The sequence below is a fragment of the Ambystoma mexicanum genome, chromosome 3q (genome assembly GCF_040938575.1).
Source record: "Ambystoma mexicanum isolate Mex_15411 chromosome 3q, UKY_AmexF1_1, whole genome shotgun sequence".
NCBI lineage: Eukaryota > Metazoa > Chordata > Amphibia > Caudata > Ambystomatidae > Ambystoma > Ambystoma mexicanum.
In genome coordinates this window covers 167,047,289-167,063,622 of record NC_090926.1, presented here as the reverse complement: position 1 = coordinate 167,063,622, position 16,334 = coordinate 167,047,289, and the positions used below count along the sequence as shown (strand labels likewise).

Sequence of the window (16,334 nt, the reverse complement as noted above, 5' to 3'; positions counted from 1 at the left end):
ACAAAACTTTTCATCTAGACTACAGTCTACGTTCACAATGTTCCTTTTGTTGTTGGGCCGTAAGTAGACATCTTAAATGTTCCTATTAGTTTCCCTGGGCACTATTCTCCTGACCTTCATGTGCCCAGCGTGATCTGCCCTTCTTATCCACCAGGCCTTTCTGTTGGATTATGCGTATAGGAAATTAAACCAGTTCCCTTTCTCCACAGAATGGATCCAGCGTGGATGGCAGCCACCGTGTGCGTGGCTCACGGACACTGACCAGCTTTGGCGTGTGAAGCCCTGAAGGCGCCGGGCACGAACCCAGCACTGAGTCCTGTGCTAGCATTCCAGTGCTGCTTCTTGTGGGATGCAATAGCCACTGCAGAGGCCCGGGGGTAAGTACAGTGCACTGCTGCCATGTCCACGTGTCGAATGCATTGCTACAGCAATCGTGCTTTTTTCTTAGTTGGAAATTGACAGAAGGCATTTGAGTCACACGTGTGTGCGTTATTGGCATTTCTGTGCATGGGCACCATTCCAGTGGGACCGAAGGCTAGAGTCGCTAATAATGCCCCATGAGTTGCAGGGGTTAAAGATTTAAAATTCTATTTTATTCTTTCTAAAGCGTCGAGGAGGGATTTTCAAAAAATGTCACCGCAAGGGGAGTGCAGAAAAAAAAAAGTTGGCCCACTGGGGATACATGCAATCACCAGTTAAGAAAAAACGGGTTCTAGATTGTTCCGGGAGCGATTTGTTGTGCGTGAATTCTCCATCCCCGCTTAAGTATATTTAGTATATATTATAGCTGCCCCCCCCTCGCATTCGTGGTCAGGGAGGGCTGCTAACAGCCAGCAAGCCCTAGCATGTGGTCTGGCCCCAATTGATCGTTATTCACAACCAGGACCGTCGCCCGCGATGCTGCTTGCTTTTTTTTTTTCTTGAGAGAAATCGGCGCCATGCTTTGAAAAACAAAATGACCAGCGTAGATATAATAAAACTGTTTACTGTGTTCCTTGCCAAGATTTGGGAAGCTGCATGTCTGAGCGAGGGACTGCAGCAGCAAATGGGGGAAGTTGTTGAGGGGGGTGGGGTGAGGAGGGGAGAACGGGGAGGGTGGAACTCCAGTGTTGGCAGAGATGGAATTGTAATCTAACTCATTGGTACGTCTTGCCACTAGTACGTTTGCTTTTTACAGAGCGTACCTTTTAGTTCAAAGGCTCAAACGCGTTTTCTCCTGAGCAAATATAGAATCGGATCAGGCCGGACATTCAAGCATTGCCCGTTTCCCAAGTCTCAGCTAGACAGTCTCCTTCTCCCTTTCCCTCTCCCTCTCCTTCATCTCCCTCACCCTCTCCCTCTGCAGGTCCTAAAGGTGCTCGGGTTGCAAACCCATTTCTTTTATCCGTGGCAGAGCCTTCCATGTGCATGATGGGACATGTCCAACTCAAAGAGCTCGCAAAGCGCCCGTTCCCTTGCAAATCTGTGATAGTTAAAGTGAGCAACACAAAGCACCCATTTAAAGATTTATTTAGATCCATGAGTCTACTATCTCTTGACATGCAAAAAAAATAAAGTTGCTTGAAGTCACTAATCAAATGTTTTCAACCTCAGGAGTGACACCGAGCTGGACTGGAAGCTTGTGACACAGAAGCTGCATATCTGTCTATGCTTATTACACCACTTTATTACATGTCTTAAATCACTGAAAGCACAGTGGGGTTAACTAAGCTTTTCAAGTTGGCATTACATTGCATTCTGGGGCTTATAGTTTATCACTCAGATGTGAAAATTGAAGCCACAATGATAGACTTTGGCCTAACATGTTGCTAGAGGGAGTTACATGTTGTCATGTGGCTTTAGTATGCAGTTTGTGTATTTTGTAAGTAAACTCTAGAAGACATTATTACTATAGACATGAAATCCAACTATTTGAGCCAAAATTTGGGATCCCGGTCACCCCCACTTGACAATCCCCTCACCCCCACCCAGGGCATCTGTCCGACCATCCCACTCCCTCCTTTTTGGATGCAGCCAAATTACCACTCGTTCCTTGTTTCCACGTCCACCACTGAGTGGAAGTATGAGTGGCAAGGCGATGGGGTTGGTGTGGCTCGAGCACCGGGAAAGCGGACGAGAAGGCCGGCACTTGGCGTCAGATTCACATGAATTCCTAGCCTCCTGATTGGCCAATGACTCCCCTGGTGCTGCATTTCTTTTCATAGGACAGATGGACTTTCTGCAGCTTGGAACACAAGTCGTTGCAATGATGTTGAAGTATCGTGTTGACCACTGCGGCTATTTCTCAGTAATAATTCTTAGCTACGATGTATCTTGCTATGTGGAAAATCCCATTGGAACTGAAGAGATTTGTAGGTGCAGTGCGCACTAGATGTAGTAGATGCAGATGTTCTCAAGGGCAGGCAGCCTATGGCCTTCCAGATGTTTTGGTCTGACTCCCTTGATCCCACACCTTAATGTGACAATGAAGCTAGAGTAATTGGCCGGAGACTGGTATCGCCTGTAGCAACAGGCGGTTGCCTCTAAAAGACCTGTAGCCCTGGGGAAGAGTAGGTTACGTGTTGCATCGCCGGCCCAGCCCGATATGTGACTGATTCTGCCCCAGTCCCACTACCCTTTCAGAACCAGCAGCCAAGAGGTCAACGCCCCTGTTTGCCTACAGGCTAGTCGTCTCGGAGAGGGGTTAGCCGAGGAGTAGATTTTGCCTGCTGCTCCCATGGGACTCCAGCCAGCAGATCGGGGTGCTGGCTCCCCGGCAAGCAGGGCAAGTAAGGGATTGATGTGTTTAGATGCAGGAGCGTTCGTGCTCTGCCTGTAACCAAAGCATACTTGCATCATTGACTGAAATGCCCCAGAGGGGACAGACCGCCTTCTCAAGCTCGTGCCAATTTAATAATGTAGTAATCAGTTTACAGATCAGGTGCCAAGAGAAGTCAGTGGCCAGGCAGCTCGACTTCTGATTGGTAAGAAGCCGACTGAGACTGCACACAGAAAGACCTTTCACTGCAGGCTTTATTATAGAAGCACTTTATTTGCAATATTTAGCGGGGTGTTTCGGGGTGCGTTCCGGGCCTGGGGTCCTTATTTGCATATTAGTGCAGAGTGGCTGCAGTGGTGCACCTCCCCCCCCCACACCCCCCTCCATCTCATCGATCTAAAGGCCAGATGTTTCTGAAGACAGCCGGGGCATCTGTCCCCGCGTTTCCTGTGAACCCCGTTATGTGGAAGGCCGCAGGGTTGGGTGGAAGCTGAAATTGTGGTGAAGCCCTCTTAAATGATGATTTGCCCTGAACCAGCAGCACCACCAACAGGAGAAAGCAGAACTCTCATTCGAGCCTAAGGCTGGAAGAACCGGAATGTGGGTTTCATGTGTCACCTGAATGCAAGGTGTACCTGTGTGCGTGTTGTTTTTTCCACACCCGTTCTAATTAACCCAGTTGATCAAAGATGAGTGTATGTGCTATCAAGAAAGCTCTCAAGGTGATGGCATTTTATCAGTTGTATGACATTATTAAAGCCTAAACGTTGATACTTGAGAAACAAGGTCTTCAGTGTCAATTGAAAGCTCACTGGCATTAGCTGCTTAAAGCTGACCTGGAATTACTTGCGATATTCCACCCCTGTGGTGACCAATCTCTATTGTCTCCCTTTTTTTTTACTTAAAGTTACAATGTGTGCTGTTGGAATTTCCACTTTAAAATGTCCATATAGTTTCTACTGGACCCAGTAGCAGATATATGGTTTTTTGTAGCTATTCTGAACCTGCTTTGAAGAAAGTTTTAGTGGTGATTTGTGTCCATCGTAATGTCCAACCCCACATCTGCAGACAGCACCACAAACGCTCTACTCTTTCCTTCACTAACCACTACTTTGCTTTCCCTCACCCTCCTCTAGGCCTCACGCCTCATAGACTCTCTTGGCAATGCCTACACCAAAGCCATAACTGGTGGCTTTGCCAACGGTTGCTTAGTTTTCGCTCTTCACTTTTTTACGTATGCAGAATCTTGACACATAAGTGGACCGTGACGCAGAGAGTGAATGTGATTTGTCCAGGATCACACACTTTTGGTAATTTGGGGAATCCAGCTTTCCTGTTTGCAAATTGTACATCTCTACCTACAACAATTTGACACAAATATCCCATCTATTCATCCAAATCCCATACAAAGATGAATTGTCACATCAAGCAAATTTACCAGGCCTCCCACCCAAACATTGTTTGCATCGGTCAGAAATAAGTGCCGAAGCGTTCGTTGCTTAGCCCGGGGACAGCATGCAACATACCTTTCATCGATGTGTGTTGTCTTTCAGAGACCCACGCCCCACGGAATCTCCGATCACTTGTTGGACTTTTCTGTAAAACAAGGGGAGTGCCTAATTGAACCTGGGAATATATCTGGTTATAGAAACCCGTCAGGCAAAACAACTCAAGACCCACCTCTTCAAGGAGTCTCTACTCCTCAACAACTAGGCCATCACTTTCTCGCCCACACCACCTGACTCACTAGATGCCGTCCACCCTTCTCCTCCCCCACCATGTACAGCTGTGCACCCCTCAGTGCCCCTCTGTATCCCACCCCCCGCTGAATATCTGTTCTGTTACCTCTGTAAAGCGCTCTAATGCATCTCAAAGCTAGGTCCACGCTCAATAAATACCATATTAATTGTAATGATAAAAGCATGGTTCACGTTTAGAGAAGAAATTAGATCAACAGAGAAGGCTTATCTTCACATGTTAATGCAACAAAATATGTGGAATAAAACATTAGTCCTGCATCTGTGTGATTGTACAAAGTGGAATGTCAAATACAAGGAAAGACACCTGCTGTGAATTAAGATAGAGAAGTTGACAAACTTCATGAAACAATAGATCTTTCCAGATTTCAGTAGAGATGATGAACTGCTCCATTTTGAGAAGGAAAGGAGGCCGCTCCCAGGCTACATGGCACAGACGGCTGTTGGCCTTTGCCCCGTCACTCCATTGAATTGTGCTCCCTGGTCTGGTGTGCATGAGGCGAGAAGACCCCAGCGGGAAGGCTAGCCTGAGGGAAGCTGCATCGGAAGACCTCCACAAATGAATCGGAGGCAGCAAGGAGAAAGTATGACGAGCACCAGGCGCCTTGTCAGTTTCGCCCCCCCCCACCTCCTACCAGAAATGCTCACTTCATACTGTCTGTGAGGCCCATTTCGTAGCATGAGGCTCTCGGCAACTGCCCCTCCTGCCCCAGCCCCAAGCCGGCCCTGCTCGGGATCCTTTCCACGGATAATGTAAAGTCATGTTGCACCCATGCCCCCTGAGGCCGCCTTGGGGACTGCATTGCTTATGGATCTAACCACAAGTATGGCGGTCTACAGTCCTATGGGCATCCCTCTTGGTGGAACGGGGGCACTACATTCTCTAATCGACCTATGATTTTCTGGTGTGGCACAGAAGCCCAGAATGGCGTCCAACGCTATGTGGGCATGATCTCATTGGGGAGTAGAGCCCTGGCAAACAGTGACATGAAATGGGCTTTAACAGCCAAAAAGGGGGTCCTGTCCTACCGGGTTAGTGGCGCAGCAACCCGGGTGGGTCCCCCAATTACACCTGGTCTCTTCTGAGAGAGGATGCTGGCCCTACCTGTTAAACTGATTGGTTCCCGAATTTCACAATGCAATCATTCTAGAGCCGACTTCTCGGCCAACTGAACTCACGCTCTGGACGGACATTGTGCAGCAACAGAGACACGTGGGGCACTGAGAGGTCTTGGGAAACATGAAGAGCAGAGCTGCCAAGCGGGCACAAGTCACCTGGATTTTTAGCAAGCATCACCTTGCTTGCTGGTGCCAGTAGACCCTGGCCCTGGAACAGAACATTGGAACTCCCAGAATGCAAACGGATGTTGGCTAAAAAATCACGGATGACTGGGGTGGTCAAGCATAACATGGGACCACGTGACAGTTGAGCAGTGCTGAGCCAAAGAAAATGGAAGGCGCTGAAAGGCTGCAAAGAGCAGGGATTTCGATGAATACAAATAACTGTTGGCATCGCCACACTGATTAACTTTACACGCCAGCTTAAAGTCCAAGACTATCCCATGCCTGCCACTTATGGTGGGAAGGGCTGAGGCTCAAAACATTCTTTTCTTTTTTATTTCGTTTTATAGTGTATACCAGGTACCAGAGATGCATTGCAGTGACGTATACTAAACTCAGGATGAACCTTTTCCGATCGCAAGATACTAGACCGGTATAAAATGTCGCAAGCCACCTCAACTCTCCCAATACACAGAGCATATGATCCCTTATAATGCACGTAAAATCCGAAGTGCACTGGAATGTAAAAAAACCCAAAAAAAACAGGATAGGTGCAAATTAAAAAATGGGGATGCGTCATAAAGAAAACAAGGGAGGATTACATGTTCTTTTAGAGTTAAAAGTGCCATGCTTTAAAATGAGTCCTCCTCGCACGACCTCCCTGGAAGTCCCAAATCTAAAATCAAAATCATCACCAAAATTCCGGTTTTCAAGCCAGCCCTAAGGCCATCACCTGCTCTTTGAAGGGGCCACCTCACTCCCCTGGCACGTTCTGGCGCCCCTCCCCCATCACGCCCTCTCCGCCCCCTTCAATAGACTGAGATGCCCCTGTTCTTACTCCCCGCTCCTCATTCCTCTGCTTCAGCCTATTGCCTTCTGCCCAACCTCACCCTTATCGCCACCTGGCTCATTGTCCATGGCCCATGTTCCACAGCACCATGGCCTCCATAAACACACAAAGGCGCTGCTTTCCAGATTGCATAAACTAAAGGCTTTGAAATGCCTGGCTCTATGCACCACAAGCTTCAGAAGATCTGGGCTACTCGGATATCCAGGGCCGCCCAAAATATTCAGTACTACTGCCAATTGATCTGGAGGAGACCAATGGCCGGCTCACGTAAACTGAACGTGACTGGGAAGAGGTGCGTTTAAAAGAAGCCTGAGGGGTAGATTCCAATCTGGCAGCAGTAGAGAGAACAGCCCTTTCATTTGGTAGAGACATCTTTGGGGGTCCACCCAACAGACATTCTCATAGTACAATCAGTCCTAGAGATAAGGGGTGTATTGGGCACTTTTACTCCCTAAAGAAATTGGCAAATAATCCCCAAAAATCAAAATGGGGAGTGAAAATACTCCCAACCAAAAAAAGCAGGAAACATTATGTAGAATCTTGCGCCCCTGCTTTCTCCCACACTGCTCCATGGATCTGTTTGTACCAGCAGTACGACAGGAAGAAACTTCTATTTTAACTCCCTGATTGGACAAAGTAAACATGTATCTTTTAATGAGTATAAATAACTAGATGCAAAGAAATATTGCAAAAACATTTTCTTTTTTTGTTCAAACATTTTTTTACTCGCTTATAAAATACTCTCATTGGGAATTGGACTTAACCTTTACTCCCTAAAAAATAATTTTACTCCCAACTTAAAAAAATCGAGAGTAAAATAATCCCACTTCCAAATTATATCTGGAGCACTGAGTGCAATGCAGACTAAACAAAGCCAACTTCAGGCATAAGTGCTTTTCTCGCTTTTAGCTTTTGGTTGCCGGACCTCCAGTGGACCCACAGTGCCGAGTTTTCAGTGTTTTTCATGTGCAATTACTAGCTACATATACATTTTAAGGGCAAAATGCGACCACTTCTTAGACTCTGTCTATATATTTATCCTGAGAGCAGTAAGCAGGTTAGGGGGGGAACAAGGTCCACTTTTGAACTCCTTGCTTCGCTGGCACTGAGGTGCTCTAGGCAGAGATGTGGGTGCAAAGCACAGGGACTTGGCAGAGTTGGGCATAATGGGCCTCTGTCCATTAGCTGTCAATTTACTGAGCAGAGGTTGGATAGGAATGACTCGGTTTCTCTGCGAGAATAACACTGGCCCCATTGCTAGTATTTTGGTCCAGGACATGAATGGCCCACCCACCCACTCAGAACAGTCCCCTGAATGTCCAATATGGGAGACCTGATTACACCTGCAGCTGGGTGTCTGCCTGCTGGGGAATTCTCCTCAGACCTGGTGGCATCCAATCTCTCAGCAGCTTCAAGATCAACCCATTGGATTCCCATGTGGCATGGGAGGATTTGGGGGGGGAGAGATGGGGCATAAGGGGCACCTCTTCATTCATTAAAACTGAGCTAAGAGGAAGGAGGGCAACTGGTCTATTGCAGTGCCCCTTGCCCTGCTCTAATCCTATCCCGGCTGTCATGGTGTCCAACTGTGCCACTGGAGCGCTTCTCTCAACCGAGGCTGAGAAATTCAAAAGGCATATAGCATCCATCACTCGCAGGGGCCCTGTCTAGGTACTACCCTCTACACGCAAGCCTGATGGGTGAGAAGGAGGTGATCACTGGCACACTTGTTCAGTAGCGCCACTTTTTAGACCTGTCCTAAGAAAGGTTAGTTTGTCTATCAAGAGAAGCTATTCCTTTAAAGGTGCTTCAATGCCAATGTTTCAATTAGAAGGATTGGGAAAGGCACATTTACAATATTCAGTCACTGGGGAGCTAGTAATGAAAAGTTGGACTTAATCAAATCAGTGGGCAGGGGATACACAAAATAGAGTGCCAATGCTAGCTGGCCCTCTTGCTGTGGGGTGACCTAGGCGGTCTAGGCTTGAGCTGGCCCTCTTGCTGTGGGGTGACCTAGGCGGTCTAGGCTTCAGCTGGCTCTCTTGCTGTGGGGTGACCTAGGTGGTCTAGGCTTGAGCTGGCCCTCTTGCTGTGCGGTGACCTAGGCGGTCTAGGCTTCAGCTGGCTCTCTTGCTGTGGGGTGACCTAGGTGGTCTAGGCTTGAGCTGGCTCTCTTGCTGTGGGGTGACCTAGGTGGTCTTGGCTTCAGCTGGCTCTCTTGCTGTGAGGTGACCTAGGTGGTCTAGGCTTGAGCTGGCCCTCTTGCTGTGGGGTGACCTAGGTGGTCTAGGCTTCAGCTGGCCCTCTAGCTGTGGGGTGGCCTGGGCGGTCTAGGCTTCAGCTGGCCCTCTTGCTGTGGGGTGACCTAGGTGGTCTAGGCTTGAGCTGGCCCTCTTGCTGTGCGGTGACCTAGGCGGTCTAGGCTTCAGCTGGCTCTCTTGCTGTGGGGTGACCTAGGTGGTCTAGGCTTGAGCTGGCTCTCTTGCTGTGGGGTGACCTAGGTGGTCTTGGCTTCAGCTGGCTCTCTTGCTGTGAGGTGACCTAGGTGGTCTAGGCTTGAGCTGGCCCTCTTGCTGTGCGGTGACCTAGGTGGTCTTGGCTTCAGCTGGCTCTCTTGCTGTGAGGTGACCTAGGTGGTCTAGGCTTCAGCTGGCCCTCTTGCTGTGGGGTGACCTAGGTGGTCTAGGCTTGAGCTGACCCTCTTGCTGTGGGGTGGCCTAGGCTTGAGCTGACCCTCTTGATGTGGGGTGACTTAGGTGGTCTAGGCTTCAGCTGGCCCTCTTGCTGTGGGGTGACCTAGGTGGTCTAGGCTTCAGCTGGCCCTCTTGCTTTGGGGTGGTCTAGGCAGTCTAGGCTTCAGCCTTCAGCTGGCTCTCTTGCTGTGGGGTGACCTAGGTGGTCTTGGCTTCAGCTGGCCCTCTTGCTGTGGGGTGGCCTAGGCGGTCTAGGCTTCAGCTGGCTCTCTTGCTGTGGGGTGACCTAGGTGGTCTAGGCTTGAGCTGGCTCTCTTGCTGTGGGGTGACCTAGGTGGTCTTGGCTTCAGCTGGCTCTCTTGCTGTGAGGTGACCTAGGTGGTCTAGGCTTGAGCTGGCCCTCTTGCTGTGGGGTGACCTAGGTGGTCTAGGCTTCAGCTGGCCCTCTAGCTGTGGGGTGGCCTGGGCGGTCTAGGCTTCAGCTGGCCCTCTTGCTGTGGGGTGACCTAGGTGGTCTAGGCTTGAGCTGGCCCTCTTGCTGTGCGGTGACCTAGGCGGTCTAGGCTTCAGCTGGCTCTCTTGCTGTGGGGTGACCTAGGTGGTCTAGGCTTGAGCTGGCTCTCTTGCTGTGGGGTGACCTAGGTGGTCTTGGCTTCAGCTGGCTCTCTTGCTGTGAGGTGACCTAGGTGGTCTAGGCTTGAGCTGGCCCTCTTGCTGTGGGGTGACCTAGGTGGTCTAGGCTTCAGCTGGCCCTCTAGCTGTGGGGTGGCCTGGGCGGTCTAGGCTTCAGCTGGCCCTCTTGCTGTGGGGTGACCTAGGTGGTCTAGGCTTGAGCTGGCCCTCTTGCTGTGCGGTGACCTAGGCGGTCTAGGCTTCAGCTGGCTCTCTTGCTGTGGGGTGACCTAGGTGGTCTAGGCTTGAGCTGGCTCTCTTGCTGTGGGGTGACCTAGGTGGTCTTGGCTTCAGCTGGCTCTCTTGCTGTGAGGTGACCTAGGTGGTCTTGGCTTCAGCTGGCTCTCTTGCTGTGAGGTGACCTAGGTGGTCTTGGCTTCAGCTGGCTCTCTTGCTGTGAGGTGACCTAGGTGGTCTAGGCTTCAGCTGGCCCTCTTGCTGTGGGGTGACCTAGGTGGTCTAGGCTTGAGCTGACCCTCTTGCTGTGGGGTGGCCTAGGCTTGAGCTGACCCTCTTGATGTGGGGTGACCTAGGTGGTCTAGGCTTCAGCTGGCCCTCTTGCTGTGGGGTGACCTAGGTGGTCTAGGCTTCAGCTGGCCCTCTTGCTTTGGGGTGGTCTAGGCAGTCTAGGCTTCAGCCTTCAGCTGGCTCTCTTGCTGTGGGGTGACCTAGGTGGTCTTGGCTTCAGCTGGCCCTCTTGCTGTGGGGTGGCCTAGGCTTGAGCTGACCCTCTTGCTGTGGGGTGACCTAGGTGGTCTAGGCTTCAGCTGGCCCTCTTGCTTTTGGGGTGGCCTAGGCAGTCTAGGCTTCAGCCTTCAGCTGGCCCTCTTGCTGTGGGGTGACCTAGGTGGTCTAGGCTTCAGCTGGCCCTCTTGCTGTGCGGTGACCTAGGCTTGAGCTGACCCTCTTGCTGTGGGGTGGCCTAGGTGGTCGTGGCTTCAGCTGGCCCTCTTGCTGTGCGGTGACCTAGGCGGTCTAGGCTTCAGCTGGCTCTCTTGCTGTGGGGTGACCTAGGTGGTCTAGGCTTGAGCTGGCTCTCTTGCTGTGGGGTGACCTAGGTGGTCTAGGCTTGAGCTGGCCCTCTTGCTGTGCGGTGACCTAGGTGGTCTTGGCTTCAGCTGGCTCTCTTGCTGTGAGGTGACCTAGGTGGTCTAGGCTTCAGCTGGCCCTCTTGCTGTGGGGTGACCTAGGTGGTCTAGGCTTGAGCTGACCCTCTTGCTGTGGGGTGGCCTAGGCTTGAGCTGACCCTCTTGATGTGGGGTGACCTAGGTGGTCTAGGCTTCAGCTGGCCCTCTTGCTGTGGGGTGACCTAGGTGGTCTAGGCTTCAGCTGGCCCTCTTGCTTTGGGGTGGTCTAGGCAGTCTAGGCTTCAGCCTTCAGCTGGCTCTCTTGCTGTGGGGTGACCTAGGTGGTCTTGGCTTCAGCTGGCCCTCTTGCTGTGGGGTGGCCTAGGCTTGAGCTGACCCTCTTGCTGTGATGTGACCTAGGTGGTCTAGGCTTCAGCTGGCCCTCTTGCTTTTGGGGTGGCCTAGGCAGTCTAGGCTTCAGCCTTCAGCTGGCCCTCTTGCTGTGGGGTGACCTAGGTGGTCTAGGCTTCAGCTGGCCCTCTTGCTGTGCGGTGACCTAGGCTTGAGCTGACCCTCTTGCTGTGGGGTGGCCTAGGTGGTCGTGGCTTCAGCTGGCCCTCTTGCTGTGCGGTGACCTAGGCTTGAGCTGACCCTCTTGCTGTGGGGTGACCTAGGCTTGAGCTGACCCGCTTGCTGTGGGGTGACCTAGGTGGTCTAGGCTTCAGCTGGCCCTCTTGCTGTGGGGTGGCCTAGGCTTGAGCTGACCCTCTTGCTGTGGGGTGACCTAGGTGGTCTAGGCTTCAGCTGGCCCTCTTGCTTTTGGGGTGGCCTAGGCAGTCTAGGCTTCAGCCTTCAGCTGGCCCTCTTGCTGTGGGGTGACCTAGGTGGTCTAGGCTTCAGCTGGCCCTCTTGCTGTGCGGTGACCTAGGCTTGAGCTGACCCTCTTGCTGTGGGGTGACCTAGGTGGTCTAGGCTTCAGCTGGCCCTCTTGCTGTGCGGTGACCTAGGCTTGAGCTGACCCTCTTGCTGTGGGGTGGCCTAGGTGGTCGTGGCTTCAGCTGACCCTCTTGCTGTGGGGTGACCTAGGCTTGAGCTGGCCCTCTTGCTGTGGGGTGGCCTAGGTGGTCTAGGCTTGAGCTGACCCTCTTGCTGTGGGGTGGCCTAGGCTTGAGCTGACCCTCTTGCTGTGAGGTGACCTAGGTGGTCGTGGCTTCAGCTGACCCTCTTGCTGTTGGGTGACCTAGGCTTGAGCTGGCCCTCTTGCTGTGGGGTGGCCTATGTGGTCTAGGCTTCAGCTGGCCCTCTTGCTGTGGGGTGGCCTGGGCGGTCTAGGCTTCAGCTGGCCCTCTTGCTGTGGGGTGGCCTGGGCGGTCTAGGCTTCAGCTGGCCCTCTTGCTGTGGGGTGACCTAGGTGGTCTAGGCATCAGCTGGCCTCTTGCTGTGGGGTGACCTAGGTGGTCTAGGCTTCACTTGACCTCTTGCTGTGGGGTGACCTAGACGGTCTAGGCTTCAGCTGGCCCTCTTGCTGTGCGGTGACCTAGGCGGTCTAGGCTTCAGCTGGCCCTCTTGCTCTGGGGTGACCTAGGCGGTCTTGGCTTCAGCTGGCCCTCTTGCTGTGGGGTGGCCTGGGCGGTCTAGGCTTCAGCTGGCCCTCTTGCTGTGGGGTGGCCTGGGCGGTCTAGGCTTCAGCTGGCCCTCTTGCTGTGGGGTGACCTAGGCGGTCTAGGCATCAGCTGGCCTCTTGCTGTGGGGTGACCTAGGCGGTCTAGGCTTCAGCTGGCCCTCTTGCTGTGGGGTGACCTAGGTGGTCTAGGCTTCACTTGACCTCTTGCTGTGGGGTGACCTAGACGGTCTAGGCTTCAGCTGGCCCTCTTGCTGTGGTGTGGACTGGGCGGTCTAGGCTTCAGCTGGCCCTCTTGCTGTGGGATGACCCAGGCGGTCTAGGCTTCAGCTGGCCTCTTGCTGTGGGGTGACCCAGGCGGTCTAGGCTTCAGCTGGCCTCTTGCTGTGGGGTGACCCAGGCGGTCTAGGCTTCACTTGACCTCTTGCTGTGGGGTGACCTAGGCGGTCTTGGCTTCAGCTGGCCCTCTAGCTGTGGGGTGGCCTGGGCGGTCTAGGCTTCAGCTGGCCCTCTTGCTGTGGGATGACCCAGGCGGTCTAGGCTTCAGCTGGCCTCTTGCTGTGGGGTGGCCTGGGCGGTCTAGGCTTCAGCTGGCCCTCTTGCTGTGGGGTGGCCTGGGCGGTCTAGGCTTCAGCTGGCCCTCTTGCTGTGGGGTGACCCAGGCGGTCTAGGCTTCAGCTAGCCCTCTTGCTGTGGGGTGGCCTGGGCGGTCTAGGCTTCAGCTGGCCCTCTTGCTGTGGGGTGGCCTGGGCGGTCTAGGCTTCAGCTGGCCCTCTTGCTGTGGGGTGGCCTGGGCGGTCTAGGCTTCAGCTGGCCCTCTTGCTGTGGGATGACCCAGGCGGTCTAGGCTTCAGCTGGCCTCTTGCTGTGGGGTGACCCAGGCGGTCTAGGCTTCAGCTGCTGTGCATGTGTTTCTGCAAACAAATAACCCATTGCGAACAAGCCAGTGGCAGAGCCTGGCGATGGTTTTCATGGAAGATGTGGGATGGGGACTATCTTGGCCTCTCAGCTACACCGTTTTCGCCTGATCATGACCACCGCCATTGGGTGAGCAGGAAAGAGTCCCCGCTCTGGACACGATGATGGCGCTCAGGTATAGACGCCGCATGGGCTGATTTCTATCTGTTGATGTGTCCTCCTGGTGCCAGGAGGGAGGAGTTTCCGTGGGTGGGTGCCTTTGGGGCGTTGTTATCAACACCTTTAAATTGCATATTCCTGCATCCCGGATTTTCAATAAATACAAATATAAAATCATGCACCCTGATCTGAATGACAGCTCGTCGTCTCTGCTGCCATTGACCTCCGCCTCCGGGTCTTGCTCTCGCTAGGAGTGTCCAGGAAATGGCTGGGGTCTCAGGCGGATAGCCAGGGTCGGATTGGCCCCTCGGCCTTTTGGGCCGTGTCCGGCCCGAGATCGTTCCTGGGGTGTGGGGGCCGGTTTCTGGCCATGACTGGGCTGGTTTGGAAGAAAAGAAAATTGAGAAAAAATATATATTTTTTTCTTCTCAATAAGCCTGTTATCCTTCTTAGGTCGATAAATGAGTACCAACGCAAGTTGGGTGATATTGTATGCATAGTTGTTCTATAAAAAGAGCTTAAGCGTAAGTGCTATACAATAATTTATTATAATTTGGCCTTGGACTTTTGCTTGTATTCACAGTAATTTAGTATACTTAGGAACAATGCTATTTGATGCCACTTCCTGTTTTGTCAAGGGGTGAAAGGTTGGGTTTCATGCTTCCCGGGATGTCACTTTGGGGTGGGGCCAAATGACATCACTTCTGGTGATGTCATCAGAGGTCCAGGGTCGTGAGGCGAGGGGTGGGCCACTTTATTTTTGGTGACCGGGCCTATTTATTGTCCCAGTCCGACCCTGAGGATAGCTCGGGGGCAACGTGCTTGCCTTGGAAGCAAGACGACACAGAGCACCACAAGTTCAATCCCCGGGTGCGCGCTTATACCCCTCTGGGTATTAAGTGCGTTATAAATAACCTACCAAATATAAGGGTCCAATACTAACCCCAACTTGCCCGTCCCCCTGGCTCAATTTCCTTGTTTTGCAAAATTCTCAATTGTTTCCCAACTATATCCATTCAAACTAAGCTAGTGCTCTTCTCCGTTTTATTCGGGGTGCAGAGCCCATATTGTCAGATCGCCTTTGCTGTGTGACTTTGTCTGGGGCGATGATTTATGGTAACTTTGGATGTCCATGAGGCACATTTTGATGTATCCGTAATGTGGACATTACCAAAGTAGCCGAACTCTGCAAGTGAACTATGTCCATACTGTGTATGCTTACACTATTTCCAAAATGTTGATCTTTGTTCTGTAGTTTAAACTGTACCCATAGACTGGATGTTCGCAATATACGATGTGTAAGATAAGGGCAGGGACCCTCTTTTTTTTTTTTTTTTTTTTTTTTTTTTTTTAAGGGGGCCTGACTCCAGAGGGTTAAAGCAGAATTATCGAAAGGAGATGGACTCAAAGTCTACCCTTGTCATTAACGCTCTGGTAGTCTTCTGTTATAAGCAGTGGAGCTAGGATAGCATGTACCATCTAGCTCTTAAAAAGAACACAAGGGAGTAGGAATGTTTACAAACAAAAACTATTCATTTTATTTATACACATAAAACTTTTTTCTCAAAAAAGGAAAAAGGGGACATATGCCATCCTAGGCACAAGAGATATGCATTGCATACTGTCGGCAATTAGTTATGCATATAGGTGTGTTAGTAAATCTGAGGTGACTGTCATTTCATGTATTGGTGGAAATGAAGCAATACGCAAACGTTTTGACAATGTCGGAGAATTGGCTAGCATTTCAGTACAGGACTGCCCTTGGGCAGGATAAAGCCTGATATGTTGTGGATATTTCTCTTCTGTGAAAGGGATAGTGAGTTAAAATATCTGGTTGAGACTCACCCCGTGACTGAGGCCGGTAAAGAGACTCCCAGAACACTGCTGTTTCGCATATTAACCGACAGTTTAACCACAAGCATTTCAACCCCTTCTGGTTCTTCCAAATCAATTTGGTTGAATTTCAGCCAAGATCAAAAAATAATGGCCACTCCCCCTCCTATTCTGCCAATCCAATTTTTATAAATAATATAAAACCCCTTGATCTTGTCGACCACACTCTAATGGTGGGAAGATTAAAAAACCTGTCCTGCTGCTCTTGCATAGCCGCACAATGGATCACCTCCTGCCTGGGCTCTCAAACTTCTAGAGTGGCGATAGAGTTCTCAATGCGCACCAACCATCACCACTTGTGGAGTGCCGCCAGGAGCATGTATTGCATCAACTCAACTCTGTTTAACATCTATATCGGGCCATTGTTCGACCACTTGTCGGGCAATTACATACAGCACTCTGAGGCCCTGGATGTGGTGTATAATGCCATCCAAGGCTGGATGGCCTCAAATGCCTTAGCACTCAACAGCGATAAAACCGAGCTCCTCATTGTTGCCTCAGGGCCTCGGTTAAAGAAATTGGACCCTGCTTATGAAAGCTTTAGCATCGCAGGCAGTAGGATCAGCTTGGCCAAATGTGTAAAGAAAGGTTAAGTAGGGGTACTAGAATGGCCAGGATACTGCTCTTGATCAGCTGAATTTGGGATTGTCCTGCTGCATTTGCAA

General features: G+C 51.4%; 1 protein-coding gene across 1 annotated transcript in view; it reads left to right on the top strand.

The window, feature by feature from the left end:
- The first annotated feature begins 215 nt into the window (after positions 1 to 215).
- The window catches only part of LOC138582274 (fidgetin-like protein 2), a 192,758-nt gene continuing 176,639 nt past the window's right edge, over positions 216 to 16,334 (top strand). Inside the window, exon 1 of the mRNA XM_069653410.1 lies at positions 216 to 377. The gene's annotated coding sequence lies outside the window, so the exon portion shown is untranslated. The remainder of the gene's footprint in view (positions 378 to 16,334) is intronic.